Source organism: Lissotriton helveticus, chromosome 4_1, assembly GCF_964261635.1.
Source record: "Lissotriton helveticus chromosome 4_1, aLisHel1.1, whole genome shotgun sequence".
NCBI lineage: Eukaryota > Metazoa > Chordata > Amphibia > Caudata > Salamandridae > Lissotriton > Lissotriton helveticus.
The window spans coordinates 267716305-267739877 of NC_136063.1; the positions used below are offsets into that span (position 1 = coordinate 267716305).

The 23573-nt window shown below is 49.8% G+C and overlaps 1 long non-coding RNA gene across 3 annotated transcripts in view; it reads right to left on the bottom strand.

The window, feature by feature from the left end:
* Positions 1-23573, bottom strand: part of LOC144828516 (uncharacterized) — a 363899-nt gene that overhangs the window by 190458 nt on the left and 149868 nt on the right. Inside the window, exon 2 of one of the 3 annotated variants that reach the window (XR_013610476.1) lies at positions 19389-19971. The exons of the other annotated variants lie outside the window; for them this stretch is intronic. This is a non-coding gene — a long non-coding RNA (uncharacterized LOC144828516). Of the gene's footprint in view, positions 1-19388; positions 19972-23573 lie in introns of those variants that run through there. 3 annotated transcript variants of the gene reach the window in all.

The window sequence follows — 23573 nt, forward strand, 5'->3', positions numbered from 1 at the left end:
GTAAAGTGTTCGCGATGCATCATCTTTCGATCTTCTGCTATCTTCGCTGTCTTCACCATCCCTGGACACGTGTTTCGGGGTATCACCCCTCGTCAGCAGGGATAGGCTGTGTACTGAGGTTGCCGATGGCTGCCAATATCTGCCAGGTATAGTACCACTCAGGCGCGTAGGTGCGGGATCCCAGGCTCGTCAGCCCACTGCTCACGGGAGCTTTAAAGTTACAAATGGGGGTGGGGTCGCACACTACTCACACACCGGCGGTGTCGCCCCTAAGGACTCTGGTCAATGTAGTAAAGTGTTCGCGATGCATCATCTTCCGATCTTCTGCTATCTTCGCTGTCTTCACCATCCCTGGACACGTGTTTCGGGGTATCACCCCTCGTCAGCAGGGATAGGCCGTGTACTGGGGTTGCCGATGGCTGCCAATATCTGCCAGGTATAGTACCACTCAAGCGCGTAGGTGCGGGATCCCAGGCTCGTCAGCCCACTGCTCACGGGAGCTTCAAAGTTACAAATGGGGGTGGGGTCGCACACTACTCACACACCGGCGGTGTCGCCCCTAAGGACTCTGGTCAATGTAGTAAAGTGTTCGCGATGCATCATCTTTCGATCTTCTGCTATCTTCGCTGTCTTCACCATCCCTGGACACGTGTTTCGGGGTATCACCCTCCGTCAGCAGGGATAGGCCGTGTACTGGGGTTGCCGATGGCTGCCAATATCTGCCAGGTATAGTACCACTCAGGCGCGTAGGTGCGGGATCCCAGGCTCGTCAGCCCACTGCTCACGGCAGCTTTAAAGTTACAAATGGGGGTGGGGTCGCACACTACTCACACACCGGCGGTGTCGCCCCTAAGGACTCTGGTCAATGTAGTAAAGTGTTCGCGATGCATCATCTTTCGATCTTCTGCTATCTTCGCTGTCTTCACCATCCCTGGACACGTGTTTCGGGGAATCACCCCTCGTCAGCAGGGATAGGCCGTGTACTGGGGTTGCCGATGGCTGCCAATATCTGCCAGGTATAGTACCACTCAGGCGCGTAGGTGCGGGATCCCAGGCTGGTCAGCCCACTGCTCACGGGAGCTTTAAAGTTACAAATGGGGGTGGGGTCGCACACTACTCACACACCGGCGGTGTGGCCCCTAAGGACTCTGGTCAACTACGTTCCAAGGATACGGCAGCCTGCTCAGCAACCCCAAATAATGCCTAATCTCTGCTGATGACAGATAATAATCTAAAAACACGTGTCCAGAGAGGGCCAGCACTAATCTGCACCCACCTGGTGAAACACTCTAAAGACTTTGCAAGTGTACTCACTTGTCGGACTGCATCTACCATGATGCTTAGGGGCGACCCTGCTGGGAGGTGAAGCAGTGTGCTCCCACACCAATTTTCTACTTGAAGGCTCCCTCGAGCCCCTGTGGGCTGAGGAGCTCGTGGAGAAGCACCTGCGCGCCTGGAGAGATACTACGTTCCAAGGATACGGCAGCCTGCTCAGCAACCCCAAATAATGCCTAATCTCTGCTGATGACAGATAATAATCTAGAAACACGTGTCCAGAGAGGGCCAGCACTAATCTGCACCCACCTGGTGAAACACTCTAAAGACTTTGCAAGTGTACTCGCTTGTCGGACTGCATCTACCATGATGCTTAGGGGCAACCCTGCTGGGAGGTGAAGCAGTGTGCTCCCACACCAATTTTCTACTTGAAGGCTCCCTTGAGCCGCTGTGGGCTGACGAGCTCGTGGAGAAGCACCTGCGCGCCTGGAGAGATACTACGTTCCAAGGATACGGCAGCCTGCTCAGCAACCCCAAATAATGCCTAATCTCTGCTGATGACAGATAATAATCTAGAAACACGTGTCCAGAGAGGGCCAGCACTAATCTGCACCCACCTGGTGAAACACTCTAAAGACTTTGCAAGTGTACTCGCTTGTCGGACTGCATCTACCATGATGCTTAGGGGCGACCCTGCTGGGAGGTGAAGCAGTGTGCTCCCACACCAATTTTCTACTTGAAGGCTCCCTCGAGCCGCTGTGGGCTGACGAGCTCGTGGAGAAGCACCTGCACCCCTGGAGAGATACTACGTTCCAAGGATACGGCAGCCTGCTCAGCAACCCCAAATAATGCCTAATCTCTGCTGATGACAGATAATAATCTAGAAACACGTGTCCAGAGGGGGCCAGCACTAATCTGCACCCACCTGGTGAAACACTCTAAAGACTTTGCAAGTGTACTCGCTTGTCGGACTGCATCTACCATGATGCTTAGGGGCGACCCTGCTGGGAGGTGAAGCAGTGTGCTCCCACACCAATTTTCTACTTGAAGACTCCCTCGAGCCGCTGTGGGCTGACGAGCTCGTGGAGAAGCACCTGCGCGCCTGGAGAGATACTACGTTCCAAGGATACGGCAGCCTTCTCAGCAATCCCAAATAATGCCTCATCTCTGCTGATGACAGATAATAATCTAGAAACACGTGTCCGGAGAGGGCCAGCACTAATCTGCACCCACCTGGTGAAACACTCTAAAGACTTTGCAAGTGTACTCGCTTGTCGGACTGCATCTACCATGATGCTTAGGGGCGACCCTGCTGGGAGATGAAGCAGTGTGCTCCCACACCAATTTTATACTTATCTGACGTAACATCAGCACAAATGGCAGAGTTGATTGCTCAGACAATGGCTTCCTGCCTATTAAATAAGTTAAGTGTGAAAATTTAAACAGACAGCCAGCATGAATTTGAAGTGTTACACGATTCTTGGCAGCTATGGTTACAAAGGGGCTTTATGACATCCTCTGTTGTTTCCATCAGAAATGGTTCTGATATTCTTGATCTGTTAGAAGCGATACAGAAATGTAGAGAAGTATCATCGGTTAGACGTACAGCCCACAAAGCTGGTGATGACGTAGCCACGATGGGTAATAGTTATGCAGATCCAGCAACTCAGAATAGTGCTCTTTAAAATGTAACTGTGAGATCAAATGAGCAAACACCCACGCAAGAATCAGCACAATGTGAAATCAATGTAAATGGTACTGACAATAACATCAATGTTTTTTTTGTTGTTGAACCAAATACAGACCACATGAAATGAATTATTTGACCTCTCAGAAAATGAGAAAAAGATATGGGAATTTACTGGTTGTAAGAAATATTATCATGATTTGTGGATTATTCCTGATCATTACTATGAGTTTGCCAGACTCAATGTTACATTACATGAGACTTTATTTACATGGTCACCCACACACATGTAAAAAAGGATGCAATTATTAGAATTTGCAGAAAATATTGTCACAAGAAAAAGTTCAGATGTGTAGCAGAAGACTTATTTCAAAGATGCATTACTTGATAAAGAAAATAATCAGGGTAAACATACACTGAAGGCCAATTTATTAGACTTCAAGTAGACTTCATTCAAATGCCTGTTTGCAATGGGTTTAGATATGTTTTTGTGAATGCCTGCTTGTTCTCTACCTGAGTTGAAGCCTCCCAACTAGAAGGGACAGCTTGACTGCGGCCAAAGGCTTGTTGAAAGAGTTAGTACCATGATTTGGCATGCCACCTTCTACTGAGACAGATTGTGGAGCTCATTTAAACATTTTGATCCTAAAGTTATTATGTACTGCACTTCAAATTGAGTATACGTTTCCCTGTAGTTATCATCAACGGTAAGCTAGCCAAGTGTGCCTTCACAAATTTAAGGTGACCTGATGCTCCTCCTCTTGTTCTCATGGACATAGAAGTACTCCAAATAAAAAGATTGGTCATGAAGTTTTGATGGGCAGAGCTATGAAAAATCTGTACATTCCTTCAGCATCACTAGCATCAATAACTGATGATATTGTATTAGATTACTGAAGGGGTCTGGCTCTCATCAGGTAAATTAGGCAACAGCACTGACAAACGAAAATATGCGGTGGCATATTACGCCAGAGGAACGTCAAAAAGTGACATTCTGGGGCGCAAAAGGGATGTTCTGGGGGCACAAAAGTGCTGAGGCCCTGATTGTGCTGGAGTCTGCTGCTGCAGAATTATCAAAAGTGATTGGGACTGTTAAGGAGTCTATTAATTCCCTTAATTTTCTTCATTCCATAGGGCTTAAGCCCTCTGGTATGAATGTTCCTACTGTTAATGAGGTTTCACCCCAGTGTTCAGCTCCAGAAGGCCCAGTTCTTAGTGCTACTAAGTCCCCCGAGCAGCCTCGCCAATCTTTGGTACTACATGTTCCGAGGAACACAACAGGAGGTGGGAGGCACTATGACATTCAAACTGACCTAACAGAGATGGGGGTAGCGGGATAAAGGAGGGGTACAATGGATAGCTGGGATCCCTTGCTTACATTTACCTCCTGACAGCTGTCCTTATTTAGCAATCTTGGCTGGGGTGCCACACATTAGCGCAAACACTATGGAATCTACTCTCCAACTAAAAAACAAAGTCTGCCATTGGTTGACTAATAATGTTAATCTTAATCTTCATTTTAAAGACATTATTTTTTTTAAGGAGGATTGGGTGGGTTGGGCCTATGCACAAAAACCAAAAAGGGGATGGTGTGTAACTAATTGTAGGACTCCTGCTTTGGCCAGACAACCAATTTTATAGCGACGCTCCAATGTCTATCAAAAATATGGGTAGCAATAGTCTTCCGCTTGGTTTTTTGTATTGATGTTTGCAGCCTTAGTTTCCAGTATGGAATAGCATGAGATCCTATCCTCCTAAACACCTTTGTGGTTCCCACCTTTAACAGATTTCTCCCCTTAGCTGACCTGGACCAAAATGACTGGCTCCAGGGTTTCTCTCTCTATTTACATAATGATAAACCTCCTAGTTTAGCTCAATGCTCGCCTAGTAAATCATCCATTCAGACTACACCAACTTGTGTGTTAAAATCATTACTTAGAGTTCTTAGTTGGAATGTTGCTGGCATAAGGGCAAGATTTTTGGACCCAGAATGGTTTAATTTTGCTATCTAGTTTGACCATATTATGCTTCAGGAAACCTGGGCCCAGGAGTTGGTCATCTGTGATGGTTATGAAAGCTTTAATGTGGCAGTGACCCCTCCCCCTGGCCATAGATTGCGTGGTGGTTTAACGACCCTGGATTGTATTTGCAAGCATCTAAGGGTTTTTCCAGTCCCCCTTAGACACAATGGGATACAGATCTTATGGGTGATTGCCTCCAATGATTTCCACTTCTTTTTGGTGTACTTCTATATTTCCATTAGTGACCCTGGATAGCAGATTGAGGCTCTTTTTGAAGCAATGTCCATTCTTGAGGCTAGATCATAACGCTAAATTGGGAGTAAGTCAAACTGATATCAACCCACTTTTGGTTGAAGATCCTTTACTCTGTGAATTTGCTCCTGACCAAAGGGGTCACACGCTACTTGATGGACTTAGCCAGGCAGGCTTAAGCAATCTAATGTTTAGGGTAGCTTGCTCACCCATTGAATTGCCCACTTTTGTAGGCTGGGGGAAAGGGACCACTATTGAATATATCTTTATATCTAGGTCGCTTGATGATTGTGTTAGCCCAGGGGTGGTGCCTAAAACCTGCTTCAGTGATCATAACCCCATAGAAATGAGGTATATAGTTACAGCTGGTTTAGGCGCAAGCTCGACTCCAGGCTTGACTGGAATAACTGCAATCGATAGGGGACTTAGGGTGAAGTGGATAATCTCCCAATTCCAACTCTGATAAAAACTGTGGTTAGATCTGATGGAGCAAGGTGAAGAACAAGATTTTGTTCAAACTTGTGAAGCTAATCTCCCATAACTGTAATTAAATTAATAAGCTTGTGGTGAAAATTACTAATCAACTTAGTTTAAGAATACAATGATCAGTACACGTGGGATAAACTAATGTGCTTTATGTTGCAATCGCAAGAGAAAAATAATAAACTAACCTTGTCTATTGTCTTTGTCAGTATTAAAAGCGGCTGTTTAACTAATGGCATGTGCTTATTTTGTGTGCTTATGTTATGTTCTTTCTGTGACAAAAGCTCCAGGAGTTTGTGTAGTTCCCAAAGGAAAAGTAAATATAATGCTGCTTGTTTGTGCTTTTGCTAGGTAACATAATTAACCGGTTTAATTAGTAAAGGGGGTGGGCACCAGAATTGGTTTAAATTCTTTAATTAATTGATGTCTTGTGTTTGTTTAATAATAGTTTCCAAAGTGAGGCCTAAAGGTGGTTCAGAAAACATGGCTGACAGAGCTGCAGACGCAAAAGCTTGTCCAGAGTGAAGTCTTTGCACATGCGTAGCTGTGAAGATTTTTACTGCATTGTCATCGTTAATTGAAAAAGCAGTTCTTTGGCTGAGTTGAACGTGTTCACGGAGGAAAGGCTGAAGGACAGAAACTTAAAGTGTCTGCCAAGGCTAGGAAGTAAATGTTTGAAACTCGAGGAAAAGCAACTTTCTTGAGGAAGCTGAAAGATGTGGAAATGAAAGACAATAGGGCTTATGTGAAGCCTGGACCTGGTCAAGAATCGGAGATGACCTAATGTATTTTATCATGGACTGACACAGGACAGCCAATGAAAAGCTCGGATTTGCTTAAAAGAATGTAAAATGTAGAAAGTTTAGCTAGAAAGAAAGGTATAAAACCTGACACTAGGAGCAGAGAAAAACCCCTTGCTTTCCGATTCCTGATTGACGTGACATGCTGTTGGACTTTGGCGCACGTAAGGATAGCTGACTTTAAATGATTTTTCCTTTCTATGTGAAGTGAGAAATAGACAGGGAAATAAATTTAGGGAATGGAAACTGTTATTCTGCTAATGATTTGTGTTTCTGAGCTTGCTTTGAAAATGTCAGTTTATTAATTCATTTCCTTATTAAAAGCTGCTTTCTTTATTGCTTATAAAATAAAGATTCTAAATGTGAAAATGCTTTTCTTTTTGAAAAATAAAGTTAATAAAATTAGATTTGAAAAGACAAGCTGGTCTTGTTTATTCATGATCTAGTTACCATCAGTTGATCCAATCACCTTGGTGGTCTGATTAATACATAATAAATGTTTAAAACCATGGTAAATATAGATAAACTGCATTTGTATATAATTTTGTAAATAATATGTGAGTAGTTTAGTTAATCATACCACCTGATTCAGTCGCTCAAAAATTGTCTCATTGGTAGTATGGGCCTTATATGAGTTACATGATTAATTTTTTTTTTGTAAAAATAGTTTTTATTGGTAATCAAGTTTAGGAAGTACATTACAGGAAAATAGTAAGCTAGACATCAGCCGATAATGCAGCATATCAGTACAGTTCCAACAAGACACCTTTTATATAGAACATCCCCCAACAGACCCAACCCACCCTGTGCCCCACCCCCATAGCCAGTGTGTCACAATCCTCCTTCCCAATTGCTAACATATTATCACTTGCCTGCCCTGGATAGGACCTCGGTAAAGGTAAGTTACGTCTTTCAACGGGGTGCCAGGACCCCCAAATCCGCAATCGATATGTGTAAGTGGTGTGTGCGCCTTGGTAAGTGTGAGGTGTCCCCGTACTCAGTGCCCTCAACCTGGTGTCTCTCCCTCATCTTCGCTCTGGTCACCCTCTGGTTGTTGGAGCGCCACAACTAGGGCCTCCCACGCCCTAGCCACCTCCAGGGCTTTGTCATTATCTAGGCTCCTAGCCTGCCGCAGCCGCAAGGTACTCTCTGCTTTCGCCCAGCGCTCTAGAGTGGTCTTTCAACGCAAGTTGCTGGGACCTTGGGTAGATTTCCAGTGCATGGAGATTTCACGTTTGGCTAAAACCAAACCCAAGTCGCAAAATTTACTGGTTACCCGAGTGCGAGGGGTGTGAGGGAACCACAATAAAAGGCAGGTGCCCATGTCAATATCGATCTGCCGGTCCGTGACAGCATTCAGGCAAGACATTACCGCCTCCCAATAACCGGTCAACTTGTTGCAGGTCCAGAACATGTGGGCAAAGTCCGCGTCCGCTGTCCCGCATCTAGGACAGAGTGAGGACGCACCCTCGAAGTATTGCGAGATTTTCGTCGGTGTTAGGTATGCGCGTTGCAGGGTAAAAAACTGGACCAATTGGAACCTGGCGTTCCTAGTGCCCTTCCATGCTCGGCGCAGCAGCTGTGGCCAGGTCGTTTCAGGAATAGACCGCCCAATGTCCCCCTCCCACTTAGCCCGCAGTTCATCCAGGGGTCGCAGGGTGGCAATCGATAATCGTCGGTAAAGGCACGTGACGGCCTTGTAGGTGCCAGCGGCCATTACCACGTACTGACAGCTCTCCGAGGTCGGCGGTTCGGTGAGCCCACTCCTCCAGTAACGGCGAATGCCAGCCACCAGCGAAGCGTGTAGCAGATATCCACCCCTCGGCAGATCGTAAGAGTCCCGCAGCTCCTGAAATGTGAGCAGCGAGCCATCCTTGTAGAGATCGCCGACCATCTGCAAGCCAAGCTCCTCCCATGTCGCCAGTGCTGACCAGTCACCACCGTGTGGAAAGGCCATGCACATCCCAAGCGGAATTTCTGGGGCGTAGGGGCGAACGGTACCCGAACGCCTGTGGCACCGAAGCCAGCAGCTGCGAATCGTTCGCTCCTCCAAAGTGAGCTGAGCCAGGTCCAATTTCTGGCCCAAGATTATAAAGGAAAGGACGTGTCTCGGAAACAGTTTGCCCACCAATCCCTCCGGACCACGGAACTCCAAGGCCACCGCCTGGGTGAGCCACTGCAGCTGCGCTGCCAGGTAGTACCACTCAAAATCCGGCGCCACAAGACCCCCGTCCGCTCTGGGGCGCAGCAGCGTGGCCAGCGCCACTCGTCGTCTACCCGATCCCCAGATGAATCCAGATGTTAAGGAGCGGAGTCTGCTGAAGACTGACGCAGGAATCCAGATCGGCAGGGTACGAAACAGGTACAGCAGTCGGGGAAGTGCCACCATTTTCAGCAATGCGACTCGTCCCGCGACCGACAGCGGCAGCGTCCGCCAGAAGCCCATGCAACCCTGTAGACTCCGAATGGCCCTGTTGATGTTGCCATCTAAGAGGGCCGCTGGCGAGTGGTATATGAGAGTGCCCAGATAGGGGAGGCAATGACGCTCCCACCGCAAGGTGCCCCCCGGTTGGGAATCATCAGCCCCTGGGGTCAGCGGGAAGAGGCAAGACTTCCCCCAATTGACTCTTAGTCCCGAGAGATGGCCAAAGTCCGATAGGAGCCGCTCGGCCCCCCGCAGGGAATCATTCGCGTCCGCCAGAAACAGCAAACAGTCGTCCGCATATAGGGAGATGTAGTGGGTGTCGGCTCTCAGCGGAAGTCCTACATACGCTCGGCCCAGCCGGGCATGTGCGGCCAATGGCTCAATTGCCAGTGCAAATAACAGGGGAGATAGAGAACACCCCTGTCGGGTCTCCCGACCTACCGCATAAGGGGCCGAGATGGTGGACCCAGTCTTGACACGGGCCGTGGCCGCGGCATAAAGCAAGGCGGTCCATTTCACGAAGCGCTCGCCCAGTCCAAAGGCCTCTAGTACACGGAGCAGATACGGCCACTCGACACTATCAAACGCCTTCTCGATGTCAATCGAGAGGACTGCAGCACCCGGACGAGCGGCGGCCTCTCCTCCCATGACCCGGAGCAATCAGCGCACACAGGTGGCAGTGGTGCGCTGAGGAATAAAGCCCGCCTGGTCACTATGTACCAAGGAGCGCATGTGGGTCAGTAGCCTCGTTGCAAGGACCCTGCTCAGGATCTTGTAATCCGTGGTGAGCATGGAGAGCGGGCGGTACGCCGAGCGGCAGCTCGCGTCTCCCTCCCGTTTTAGTAAGGGTATCACCAAAGCTTCGCGTGCAGTTGCCGGCAAGCGCCCCGAGTCCCATGCCTCCTGGTATACCGCCCTCAGACGCGGGACCAGCACATCCGCATAGGCCGCATAGAATTCGATCGGGAGCCCATCCGTTCCCGGAGTCTTGCGGCGGGCCATGTGCTTGATGGCCACCCTGATCTCTCCCTCGGAGACCTCTCCGCCCAACTGTTTCGCGTGCTCCGGGTCGAGCCTGGGCAATTGCGCCGCTGCCAGGAACTCCTCTAGCTCCTCCGGGGGATCCGGCATCCTACTCCGATAGAGGTGCCTATAATACTGAAGGAACTGGTCGTTAATGTCCGACTGCGTGTAAACCATGTTCCCCTCTGGAGTGGTGAGCGCCACTATCGGGGAGCCTCGGGTCCCAGGGCTGGCCAACCACGCCAGTAGCGAGCCTACTTTGTCACGCTCGGCGTGAGCCCGGACCAAAAACTCCTTGTAATCAAAGCAGCGCAGCTTTTCCATTGTTGTCGCCACCATCTCCCGTGCCGCTGAGACCGCTCCGCGAGCCTCCGGGTCCGTATGGCTGCGTCTTTCCTCAGTGCGCAATCGGTCCTCACTGCGCTCTACATCCTGCAGGAGAGTCTTACGGACTCCCGCGGTAGCAGAGATACAGACTCCCCGGATCACCGCCTTGAAGGCGTCCCACTCCAGTGCCCTGCTGGAAGCCGTGCCCACATTAGCACCGAAGTACCCCTCCACCCCGTCGCGCACCCCGGCTCTAAATGGTGGGTCCTCTAGCGTCAGTGGATTCAACCGCCACGTCAGGATAGCTTGGCGTCGCCTCATCCACTGTACCGTGACCAGGCAGGGGTTATGATCGGATATCGTCCTAGTCAAGTACTCACTGTGGCGGACCAGGCTCTGGATGTCTAATGAACACAGAATGCTGTCTAGGCGAACATGCAGATCGTGTGGGGGGGAGTAAAAGGAGAAGTCCCTTTCCGTGGGGTGTTGGATCCGCCATGCATCGACCAGGCCCCAGCTACTCTGCCACTCCCTCCTACTCTTCGCCAGCTTATGAGCTGCCGCCTGAGCCAGTGGTGGGTGAGAACGGTCCAGTTCTACGTCCAGTACAGAATTAAAATCCCCCCCAAGCAGGACTGTGCCAGCTAGGACAGTCGCCAATTTCCCAGACAGTCGCGCAAAGAAGGCAGGTTGGTCCACGTTCGGGGCGTACACGCTGCAAAGCGTCACGTCCCTCCCATCCAAGCGGCCCTGCACAGCTACAAACCTCCCCTCGGGGTCAACTACCGTCACTAGTGGCTGGAAGGGAGTCCCTGCTCGCACCCATATCAGAGCGCCCCTTGCAAAGGCCGAATAGGTGGTGTAGAACATATGCCCCCGCCATCTGCGCTGCAGAGCCCGCCCCTCAGTTTGATCAATGTGAGTTTCCTGCAGGAAGGCAACCTGAACCCCCCTGCGGACAAGATGAGCATGAACCCTGTGTCGCTTCAGCATGGAATTCAGACCCCTCACATTCCAGGTCACACACTTCAAGTCAAGGAGGGTCCCCATTCCTGGTAACAAGCACAATCCCAATGAAAGCAAGTATCGCGCTCACCCTGGCTACACCCCTAGACCAAAACCCCAACATTCCCCAACAATCCCCTGTCCCACCCCTCCCCAGAACAGGCCCCCAACAGCAGAAACCCATCCAAATGATTAATCCCAAAAGGAACAGCCTCTGGCAACTACCAGAGTCCAACAATAGATGTCGCCTCTTCCTAACAGACCGTGAGCAGCACCCTCCTCCCAGTCAGCCCTCCCCAACATGCCCCATGTGTCCCGCGTCTCCTCCTTGATCAAGGTAGCTACCACCCCAGAAGCTGGCCGCCCAACACCAGGTCCAGGCCCAATTGGTCAATGCCGCCACCGACCCAAACCCAGCCCAGGAACACATCAGGTTATACGATACCACCGCAGGGGAGCATAAGCCTTATTCGTCCAGCAAACCATCAGCAGTCCCAGGTGTGACATGCGGCGGCGCGGGGCCTCCAGCCGCCGATTCCTCCGAAGTCCCCTCGTCGGTGCCCTCACGGGAGCCCGATTCCATAGCTGATGTGGAGCCCTTTGTCTGGGAGATGGTGGACACCGCCCGAAGGGCATCCCTGCGCTCCAGTGCAGTCTGCGAGATCGAAGGTGTCCGAACGTCCAGCGGTCGTTTCCTGTGTCTCCTACTCCGCCTGGGTCTCGGTGGTGCCTTCCGTCGTTCCTCGGGCACATGAAGTGCATCCGCGCCGGTCTTGTATAACTCCAACCAATTCCAGACATCGTCGGGAGTGTCGTAGAAAGAAGACTTGCCATCTAGCATGATCCGTAGGCGGGCTGGAAACAGGAGAGAGTAGCGGATGCCCTCCTCCCGTAGCGCCTTCTTGACCGCCAGAAAAGTGGACCGCTGCCTCTGGACTTCCAAGGAGTAGTCCGGATAAATGGAGACCTGGGCGTTGTCCACCTTATAGGGCCCCAACGCTCGCGCCTTTTGCAGGATGATGTCCCGATCTCTGTAATGCAACAGCCGCGCCACCACCGGGCGGGGAGGTCGGCCCTCGGCCGGGGGACGAGCCGGCACGCGGTGAGCCCGCTCCAGAGTATAGAACGGTGAGAGCCCCTCTGGAACAACCGCAGCACGCAGCCAGGCCTCCAGATAGCCCAACATGTCAGTCCCCTCAATCTTCTCCGGCAGGCCCACCACGCGAATATTGTTGCGGCGGTTGCGCCCTTCGGCATCCTCCGCCCTCTGCTCCAGTAGGTGCACTCTTTGCTGCAGCTCCCCCAGGAGAGTGTCCGCCGCTTTCGACGTGGGCTCCAGCGCCTCAATCCGGATCTCGGTCTGCTTGACCCGATCTGCCAATTTGCCGTGGTCCGCACGCAATAGGCCCAGGCTCGTGGACCCCTGCCCAATGTCATGATGCAGGGCCTCCCTGGTGTCGGCGATGGCCTTCAGGATCTGGTCAAGTTGGCTTTGCGGCAGACCCGCCGCCGGGTCAACGTCCAGGGTGGAGCCCCGGTCATCCGCCGCTCCCCCAGAAGCATCCGGGGGAGGTTTCGGGCGTTTCCCCATGGAGGTGGCCGTGATTCTCCTCCGCAGCAACAGGGTCGGCGTCCTCCACCAAGCCCAACTCTCCAGGCCGGGAGCCCCGGGGTCCCTCTCCGTGCCTCGCTCCCTCCGGCTCCGCTGGTCCACTCGACTAGCAACTTCCTGGCAGCTCCTGAGCTTCTCTCTTTGCGTTGCCGTCCATCAAATACCAGGAGCCTCCGTAATTGCGTCGCTTCCTTAAGTTCAGACGCGATGCCCAAAGCTGCCAGCCCAAAATGGCGTCAGGGGCGGTCTCCCAAAGCTCCAAGCACGCGAGGGTCAGGGGGTAGCACACCCAGGCCCCAAGAGTCAGGGTCCCCTGGGTGTCCCCAGGGCTCGGTCTCTAGACCCTCCGGCGTCTGCAGGGTCCCACGGTGGCAAGCGGCCCGGGGTCAGCGCCAGTTCGTCTCTCCTCAGGCAGGCCGCGCAGGGTCAGGCCTCACCCCGATCCCGGGATCCGTGGACGGCGCCCAGCAGAGTCCCCGGACGACACGCGGTCAGGGGCCGCGCCGATCTACACTCGCACTGTTAGGCGGCGCAGGGCCAGGCCTCACTTCAATCCTGCGCTCCGCAGGTGGCACACGGCGGGGCTCCCAACAGTAAGTGGCCAGGGGTCAACGCCGGTCAGTCACGATCCCGGCAGGCCGCGCAGGGACAAGGCCTACTCCAGTTTCGCGCTCCAAGCCCGGTGCGCAGCAGGTTCCCCAGGGCCGAGGGCCTTCACCGATCTCTTCCTCCGCGGGCGTCCCCGCCGCGCTCTTAAAGGTACACCGCGGCAGAGCGGCTCAGGCTCCGCCGTCGCCGCGGGCGCGAAAATCCTGGGCACCGGCCCTCACAGTCGCCGGCGGCCGGCCAAGTAGCACCGCGGTCCGGCCTTCCCACTACTCGAGGCCGGGGATGCGGCCAAACGTCCAGGCCGCAAGATGGCCGGCGCCGCCCACCAGGCTCCAAGTGCGGCGCGGCCTCCACCCAGCCGGAGATGCGCTCTCACCGTCTCCGCTCAGGCCCCCAGGTGTGCGGGAGGAGACACGGGCGAAATCAGGGTTCCGAAGCCCTCAGGGCGACAATTGCCAGGATTACTGGGGAGGCTGCTGCGGAGCTCAGCGCTCACACGTCTTCCTCCATCGGCTGCCAAGCCACGCCCCCATGAGTTACATGATTAATGGTGAGTATTAAAGTGATGGGTAGCGTTTTTTAGACAGTTTTTCAATATGAGCGCTGGATCAATTCCTTGGTAGCAGAGGATGGTTTCTATGGTAATTAGTATGTTACATGGTAATACATAGGATTGATGTCTAAAACATGTTAAGTTTGGTCAGTTGTTATATGTAGTCGAAAGGTTGTTGGTGAGTTTCGCGCACGGATTGGTTGGTGTTGTGGAATAACAAGGAAGTTGTTCGATCTTTACCGAAGTAAGGGAAATTGTTTTCAATTCAATTCAATATAGCTTTATTCGATTTTGATTTAAAAATCCTAAAAGCGTACAGTTAAAAACAGTTATAAATAAAAACATACATTTAATAACACATAATAGCTGCAAGTTGAAAAAACTTTTACCCAACCTGTGGGAATGAATATCCTGATTATAGCATACTTTTCACAGGTTAAGATTAAGTCAAACAGCAATTAATAGGGGTTCCAATACTTGGGACTATGAAACAACGATTCATGTCGGATATAAGTGGGAAGGCTACTGCCACTCGATACACGATGTCCTCTGCCCATTAACATGTTGTACCCTACCTTTAGACTAGGTGAGGGGATGTGCGGCGTTCTAGGGTAAAAGTCATGGAAATCACATACAGAGATTGGGCCATTTCCCGCTTGGGGTGCATAGGTACGCAGGTAAGGGACAATGTGTCTCTGCCTAAATCTAACGAGTACTAGGTCGCAAGCAATATTTTTTGGAAGGGAACCCAGCCAACCCACCCTTCTAACACTCATTATTGTGCCCTCGCGGTTCGTGGCAGGGGTCTGTTTTTTGTCAGCCAAAATTTGACTTTGTTCAGCTGGTCGTGTTGTCTCTCGGTTTTTCCCGGAGTAAGAACTGGTACTCCCGCTAGGACACACACAAATGGAGCTGCCTCCGGTGGGAGTTGCATTGGAAAAACTTTGTTACGCTGTGCTCTACGGGCAACGAGCTGCGGAAAAACGGGTTTGAAAGACGTTTTGAGAGCTAGTGGGACTGGTGCGTTAAGGGCTATTGATTGTGATGGAACCCTTTTGTCTTGCGTGACTGGCTTGGGGTCTTTGGGAGTAGAAGGTGAATGGGAACAATTAGATGTTACAGAGCATTTATTCACCAGCAAGTTAGACTTGATAGTTTCCTCCATTTCAGTCAGCCTGTCCCCTAGTGCATTTATTTTTTCTATTAGTGGTAAAATAATAGAACTGACCAGTTGTTCAATAAGGGATAATAAACCCAGTTGCATGGGGGATGTTAGACCAACTACTTTCTCGACGGCCTCAGGAGTCGTGGAAGAATTACTGGCTGGAACTGTGGGGCTTAAGCACAATTTTTGAATTTTTGATTGGTTCCCGATGTTATTGACCCCATTACATTTCCTTTTAGAAGATGAGAACTGGGTAAATGCAGATCTTTGGGTATTTTCAATATTGACTTTTTTGAATAGTGGGCGGGCTTGCAAGGGGCTACCTGTGTCAGGCAATGCACAGGAGCTTTCAGCAGGAAGCGGTGATTCAACTAAAACATGTGTGGTTTTACACAAGATGTTTAACTCATCTAACCACGAGAAAGCTAGGCCTGTGTCTACTGTTTGTTTGGGCAATTGCTTGGTCCATCTATTTTGTGTGGGCGGGGAAGATGTGCCGTTATCGACATCTCTGGCAATGGTCAATGTTGTGCTTTTTATATTATCCCCCTTGTCAGGCATAATGTGGTTTGGGTGTAACAATATGAATATCAACAAATCATAAGGATCAGTAGTAAAAATGTCCTTGGAGTAAGGCAAAGGCAATGGGTGGAAAACAAAAATAAATCAAGTGTCTTTCGTTACCTCCTCCTAGCAGAGAACCAAGAGGATGGCCCCGTCCCGTCCTCCTCGGATGGCCACGTCCCGTCCTCCTCGTGCCTCGAGGGCCAAAGAGGGCCCGCCCTTTGCCCGGGCTTCGCCCGGCTTCCCGCGAGGGAGGGCTGACGGAAGTTTAATGCGCCTCCTGGCGCTACAATTCGGTCACGTGGTTCCCAGGGCTGCTGGGGGTTGTAGTTCCCTGACCTGCACTCCACGGTGGCCAGCGCTTCCCCTTGTGGAAGTGGGAACGGGCAGCGGGAGGCAGGCAGGCAGCAACCCCAGCAGGTCAAACAGGTCGGCAGTCCTCCACCCGGGCTCCCCAGCGGCAACAGGCAAGTTCCGATGTGCTCCCCCCGCTCAGCAGGGCTGACGGAAGTTTAATGCGCCTCCTGGCGCTACAATTCGGTCACGTGGTTCCCAGGACTGCTGGGGGTTGTAGTTCCCTGACCTGCACTCCACGGTGGCCAGCGCTTCCCCAGGTGGAAGTGGGAATGGGCAGCGGGAGGCAGGCAGGCAGCAACCCCAGCAGGTCAAACAGGTCGGCAGTCCTCCACCCGGGCTCCCCAGCGGCAACAGGCAAGTTCCGATGTGCTCCCCCCGCTCAGCAGGCTGACGGAAGTTTAATGCGCCTCCTGGCGCTACAATTCGGTCACGTGGTTCCCAGGGCTGCTGGGGGTTGTAGTTCTCTGACCTGCACTCCACGGTGGCCAGCGCTTCCCCAGGTGGAAGTGGGAACGGGCAGCGGGAGGCAGGCAGGCAGGCAGCAACCCCAGCAGGTCAAACAGGTCGGCAGTCCTCCACCCGGGTTCCCCAGTGGCAACAGGCAAGTTCCGAAGTGCTCCTCCTTCCGATGTGCTCCCCAGGGAAATTGTTTAAAAACATGGATTATTATTTCATGAAGGAGAAAAAGAAGCTTTCATGGTTTCATAAATTGAAAAACAAACTTAAACCTGACAAGAAAATTTCAACGCAAGGTGGAAGGTTAATTCATAAGTACAAAACACCTGCAGCTTATGTGTTGGGTGAATATGGTTATCATACTTGTCTTTGGATTGAGAATTGGATGAAGTATACTGAAAATGATGGTGTATTAGCGTGGCCAGAAGATGGATCATTTAACGTAGCAGTTTTGAAAAATTTAAGAGAAAAAATGATGAAACTCGTACGAAAGCCTAGACCTACTCAATTTGAAGCTCTAGTTGAATGGGAAGATGAAATGTTTAAATTAGAACGAGAGGATAGAGGAATGTCAAGGAGAACAGGATTAGGTCTTAGCAGAGAAACACATGAGGATAGAATGCGTCGATGGAGAAGTGCAGACATTTGTGATGGCTTGTACCCAGTGAGACTAATTGATGAGATAACTGGACAAAAGTGTGCCCAAAAGACAAATAAAAATACTGGAGAAAGTGATTCGGAAGATGCGGTATTAGAAGAAATTTATACTAGAAAGCCGCCACCTTATCAACCAGTTTGTTCATGGACTTCTCCAAGTGCCCCTCCAAGAGAAATTATTGATGAGACATCTCCTAAAACAAATCCGAGTTATAGAAAAACACCTGAAAGAGTAGAAACAAGATGTAATTCAAATATATCAGGAGAAAATAGAAATTATGCTGAAACCCCAGTGCAAAGAAATGAAACCCCAAGAAATGGAAATAGAACAGAAAGGTATGAGGAATTACCAAATACCTCAGAATATATTTGTTCAAAAAATGAATTAATACAGCAGTTAACTAAAAGCATGGAAGCAGTAACAGTACCTGTAACTATTGGACCTGTTCTTCCAGTTTTTGATCAAAAAGAAATTAGACATTCAGCTTTAACTGTTCCATTAAATTCAGAAATACAGAAAGTGACTGAAAATTTTTATTCAGACTTGTCTGAAATACATCGAGAGAAAACAATGATGCCTGACTTAACTTTTAATCAATGCCTGTCATGTAAAACTCCATCTGGTGCAGAATCTGATTCTGGTACTCCGGAAAAGAGTCTGAGTAAAATAGATTTAACACAAACCCCAGAATTTAAATTACTTGATGTTGCAAAATTGAAAGCAGATTTAGCGGAATTAATAATTGGAACAATTGGAACTTACAGTTTGAAGGCATATCAGGATGATGAATTATTATTTATTGCAAAAGCATAACATGGAAAACAAAAAACAAATATGATCAATTAGAGGATATGGCTCTTGAATTAGAAGTAGATTTTAGTAAGCAGAAGAATTTGCAGAAAACTTATAGGGTGGATTTTTCTGAAAAAGATATTGAAAATACGAATACCACAGGAAGAATAATTCATATAGGGCCAGATGTAGGTAAAAAATATTTACCGATCCTTAATTACCGAATTTTACCGATTCGGTAAATAAGAATCGGTAAATAAGAAGGGGGGGTATGTAGGAACATCCAGATGTTCCAATTACCGATTCGGTAAGAATCGGTAAATAAGAATCGGTAAATTTTGAATCGGTAATTACCGATCGGTATTTACCGATCGGTATGGCCAATGCATTCCTATGGGGCAAAAGTCCCATAGGAAAGCATTGGAAATACCGATCGGTAATTACCGATCGGTAAATACCGATCGGTAATTACCGATCGGTAAATACCGATCGGTATTTCCCGCGTCGGCCAGCAACCAAAAGTGAAACTCAACACAACAGCCAATCAGGTGCAACCACCCTCCCCCTTCCTGGCAGGAAGTGTGCACACAGGCAGCTGCAACTAATTAGAAGGTTCTGGAAAGGCAGTTGGAGCAGAGAGACTGGGAGCAGCAGCAGCAGCAGGCAGAGCTTGTGAATTGAGAACACTTTAAAATGGAAAGCAGCAGGGAAAGTGAGCAGGCAGAAAGGAAAAGGAAACTTAAGTTCAGTAGTACTGAATTACAGGTGCTTGTTGAGGAGGTGGTCAAGGTACACCACAGACTTTTTGGAAAACTGTCCCTCACTGTGGCAGAATCCACAAAAAGGAAAATATGGCTGGACATCCTAGATAAAGTGAATGCTGTGGGAGTGACCACCAGAGTGACAGAAGACTTAAAGAAGAGGTTCTATGACCTAAGGAGCCTCACAAAGAAAAAATTGGCTGATCGCCACAAACAGTCACAGAAAACAGGTGGAGGAAAGAACACAGCACCCCCACTCACCGAGCTTGAGGAGCTGGTAGCCACAACCCTGGAGTCTGAAAGTGTCCATGGACTGGGAGAAGTGGACAGCTCGGCTAAATCTGCAAAAACAAAAGGTAAGATGCATGCACAGCAATCCCCCTCCCACCCCCATCCATCCCTCACCCCTTGCAGCTCAGTTACCCCAGTCCCATGGTGTGTGTGCAAAACTGTAGCAATGCATCATGGTACATGTAGTCAGTCTTTGACAGAACATGTGACATAGCACTGTAACCAACAAGTAATTTAAATGTTTGCAGACAAAATGAAGGGCAAGCAGCATGTTCAAAGTGCAAATTGATATGTTTAATTGTAGTGGCTGTGACACATTAGCACCTAGCTGATATGTGCCCATATGTCCACAGGTCACACATCCAGAAGGCAGTCCGAGGAGGCAGAAGGCACGGCACCCCAGAGGGATGACAGTCAGGATCCAGGGCCCAGTGCATCCCAGGACACAGGGGTTCCGAGTGGGCAGCCACCCTCCCAAGCAACAGACATCAGTGAGGAAATGCATGGATCCCCAATTCCCTCACAGTCACCACTATTGGTGTCATCACCAGAAATGCCTGCATCCCTTGAATTGGTAACACCTGTTGCACACCCTAGCAGGAGGCATGTTGTTTCCCCACTGCTGCAAATGGAGATAGGTGCTGAGGAAATGGTGGGTGTAGAGTCACATGACTTGTCTGAGGCTGACATCACTGCCACACTGCAGCCCGGCACAGAGCCTGTACCACCTACCACTAGAAGGCGCACAGTCCAAGTAAGGGGTGCAGGTGCACGTGGGGAGGGGTCCAGTGTCTTCCAAGGCCTGGAGGGATCGATGGTCAGGATACAGAGGATGCAGGGCAAGGGCATCATGGCCTGTCAGAGACAAATGAGAAACATGAACATTAACATTCAGGACATTGGCAAGGGCATACAAGAGCTTGTGGAGGTGAACAAGTGCATGGCAACAGGCATACAGCAACTGTGCACTAAACTTGACTCTGAAATTGCTGCAAGGCGCAGGGAAAAGCAGCGAGCACAGAGAGCAGAGAAATCCTTACACCGCCTGGCAACAGCCACATCCCTGCTATGCAGGCGTAGCATCAATAGCCAGGAAGTCCTGACTAATAATACCAACCAGTTAACAAGGGGCATAGCTGGAATGACTGGTGCGCTGGAGGCCCTACTCAATGCACAAAGTGCACGAAGTTCTGCTCTTGACGTGCCGGACAGTGAACCTAGCACCAGTAGGAGCAGCACAGCTAGCCCACATGGTGTTGAGCCAAGGAGGAGCAGCAGGCGACAGGGTGAGGCTACAGGCCAAACGCCCAGTGTACAGGCTGAGCCACAAACACCTGGCAGTGCAAAGCGTGGCCGAAAATGAACATTTTTTACTATGGCCTACTGCCTGTGGACATTTGTTTATTTAGTTGTTAAAGTTACATTTGCACATTTGTGCCATTTAAACAAGCCTAGTGACAATATGCAACTATGGTGGGTGGGTTCAAGACCTGTCTGAGTGTGTTTGCTCACTGTGAGCATTGATGTCAAATGCTTACTGTTGCTCTTTTTTTCTTTACCATCTGTTTATGAAACCTAAATAAACAGAAGCTTGTGCTTTGACTATAGCTCAGTGTCTTCACTTACTCAGAAATAGTTGCGTGTAATCTCCTCACGTCTGTATCTGCCATCACTTGGTGTTGACACTCCTGCAGGATGTCTTTCAGGCACAGCATTGTCGTCGTCGTGATCCTCATAGTCACTTAACTCCACCTCAGTCCCCTTCTTAACAGCCAGATTGTGCAACATGGCACAGGCAGCAATGATCTTACAGCATGTGATGGGGGTATACTGCCTTGCACCTCCACTCTTGTGCAGGCATCTAAACCTGCTCTTCCAAATTCCAAATGTTCTCTCAACAACATTGCGTGTGCGCTTGTGTGCCCGGTTGTACCTCCTTTGGCTGGGTGTTGAGGGGTTGAGGTAGGGGGTTAGTATGAATGAGCGAAGGGCATATGCACTGTCTCCTGGAAAGAAAAGGGAATAATTTACTCACATGCATACATGTACTGCTAATTGCAATAGGTCTAATATGTGTTGCACACTGTGTCTTACCTAGGAGGTAGCCTTCACCAAATTCCCCTGCAGTCAGCCGTTCATAGATGCCACTGTTCTGAAATATATATGAATCATGGGTACTTCCCGGGAATTTTGCTACAAGGTCTGTGATGTAGTGCTTAGCATTGCAAATCACCTGCACGTTGATGGTGTGGGTTGATTTCCTATTGCGGTAAATGTATTCTGTGGCAGCAGGGGGACAAATGGGGATGTGTGTGCCATCAATGCATCCGATGATATGGGGAAATCCTGCCATCTGGTAGAAGTCCGATTTGGTTTGAACCAGTTCTGCATGAGTGGATGGAAAAGAAATGTAATGGTCCATCCTGTGCAACATGGCGTCAAGGAATCTGTAAAAAAACCTTGAGAGGCTGCTCTGGGTCACCCCTCCCACCACAGCAACCAAGCTCTGGTAGCTCCCTGACGCCAGCAGGTGGATGCTGCACAGCACCTGTACATGTGCTGGTATTGCATGTGCCCTTGGGGTGGGGTGCTCCAACTGTGGAAAAGTAAATTTTGCCATGTTCTGTGTCACTACGTGTCATCCATCATATGTTATGTGTGCATGATTAATATGCATATGCATTCCCCATGTTCGATTCAAGACGCAATTATAGTTGTGTCCACCTCTAGTATGCCAGTTTCCAGTTCTCGTGAATACTACGAATATCAGGTCTATGTAAAGCTACGTTGCCACGTTTCTCAGTGTGCACGTTATTCCATTATAAAGTCCCCGTTTCTAGGCCTCAAAAGGGCCTGGACACCAGATTCAGCTCCTGTCTCCTGAAACTTCGCTGAGGAGCGATACAGCCCCCACCTGTATCCTCGACCCTTCACTTACTTCCTGCCACGCCGTGCCCGGTTCAGCCTGGCTCTGCCTCTGAGTCTGCCAAAAGTATGTTATAGTTCCAGTTATCAGTTCAGTCCTCCTTCTCTGCATTCCTAAGCTACTGAATCGCATCAATAGTTTCCGTCATTGTCTAGCCTTCACGTCTCCACGTTAGAGAAATACTGCATTTAATGGTCATTTAATATTCTTCATCACGCACTACATGTAGAATAATGCATGGTCCAGTCTTAGAATCAAGTTAGCCTTTCCCCTCCTGACTTATAGTTTATATCAACATGTTCTCTAAACATCAGATACTAGATACTGTTTAGGTACATGTCGCCCTGACTCCCCAGACTTCAGTCTCTGCTCCTAACACAGAGTTCATAGCCCCCAGCTTCTCCTAGTAACACGTCATTGCTAGTTTGCGCGCACCATCAGGTTAGAGGTCCCGGCTCCTCAGGTAGCCCCCTCCATGGTTTCCGCCCCATTCATGACATATTCTGTTACGTTTGCATCACATGTCTATGTATACGCCCCGTTACACCTCTTTTCACCCTTATCTTTCGCGACTGCTACACGTCACGCCTTTTGCTCCACCCACTGCTACGCCTATTGCAATGTAATGCTATGTGTTTGCGTTATGTATATATGCTAATGCACTGTTATTAAAAAAAGTCATCCCTTTCCCTTGTCCCGATCCTGACACCAGCAGCGCTGCTGGGCCCTGCCATCCTATTCCTATGCAGGTTGTCCTGTTCCTGTCCTTTATGCTGTAATAAACCTGCGAAACTCCTACTACCTCGAATTTTGACTCTTATTTATTGAGCTATCTGTTATTCATTTATACATTCAAAAATAGGGTATTATTTATTTATTTACCACATAATGGCGCCCGAACAGGGACTTGCCCTTTCCCCATGCGTCGGTGAAGCCACGCCGACCCCCTGACCCTCTGCAGTCGTGACGGAACTCTTCTGCGCACCGGCAGATATTTCTGCTTCAAGTATCCCTCAGGCCCACGGAGGAGACGGAGGAGGCGGTCCAGCATCCAAACGAGACGGTGGAGGAACGCGGCGAGTCCCGACCAGAGCCCAAGCCGAGAGTCCAAGGTCCGAGGTATCCGGAGGCCCACCCGTAACTGAAGTCCGAAGTTCGTCGTCCGTCGTCGTAGCAGTCCAGTCCAGTCCGAGGCCTTCCGTTCTTGCTGCCCAGTGAGTACCGTTACTGGGGTGGTATCTAGACAGGGTCAATCTAATTGACTCTGGTCCGTGGGTTGGTGGTACACAGACCCACAAACGAAGTGTCCACTTCGGTGGATGCGGGTCCTGACGTGTCTCTTTATGAGACCGGTAAGTTTCGTGTTCCGTATTCCAGGTAGTATTCTGTTCGAACTGTTATTTTTAAGTGTTCTTCATGTATTTTAATATCGTGGTATGAATGGGGAATAAGTATCGTGTTTATTGTGTATTGTATTGTGTCTAGATTATAGTTCAGTCATGCCGCTCTTTTCGAAATTACGTCAGTTAAA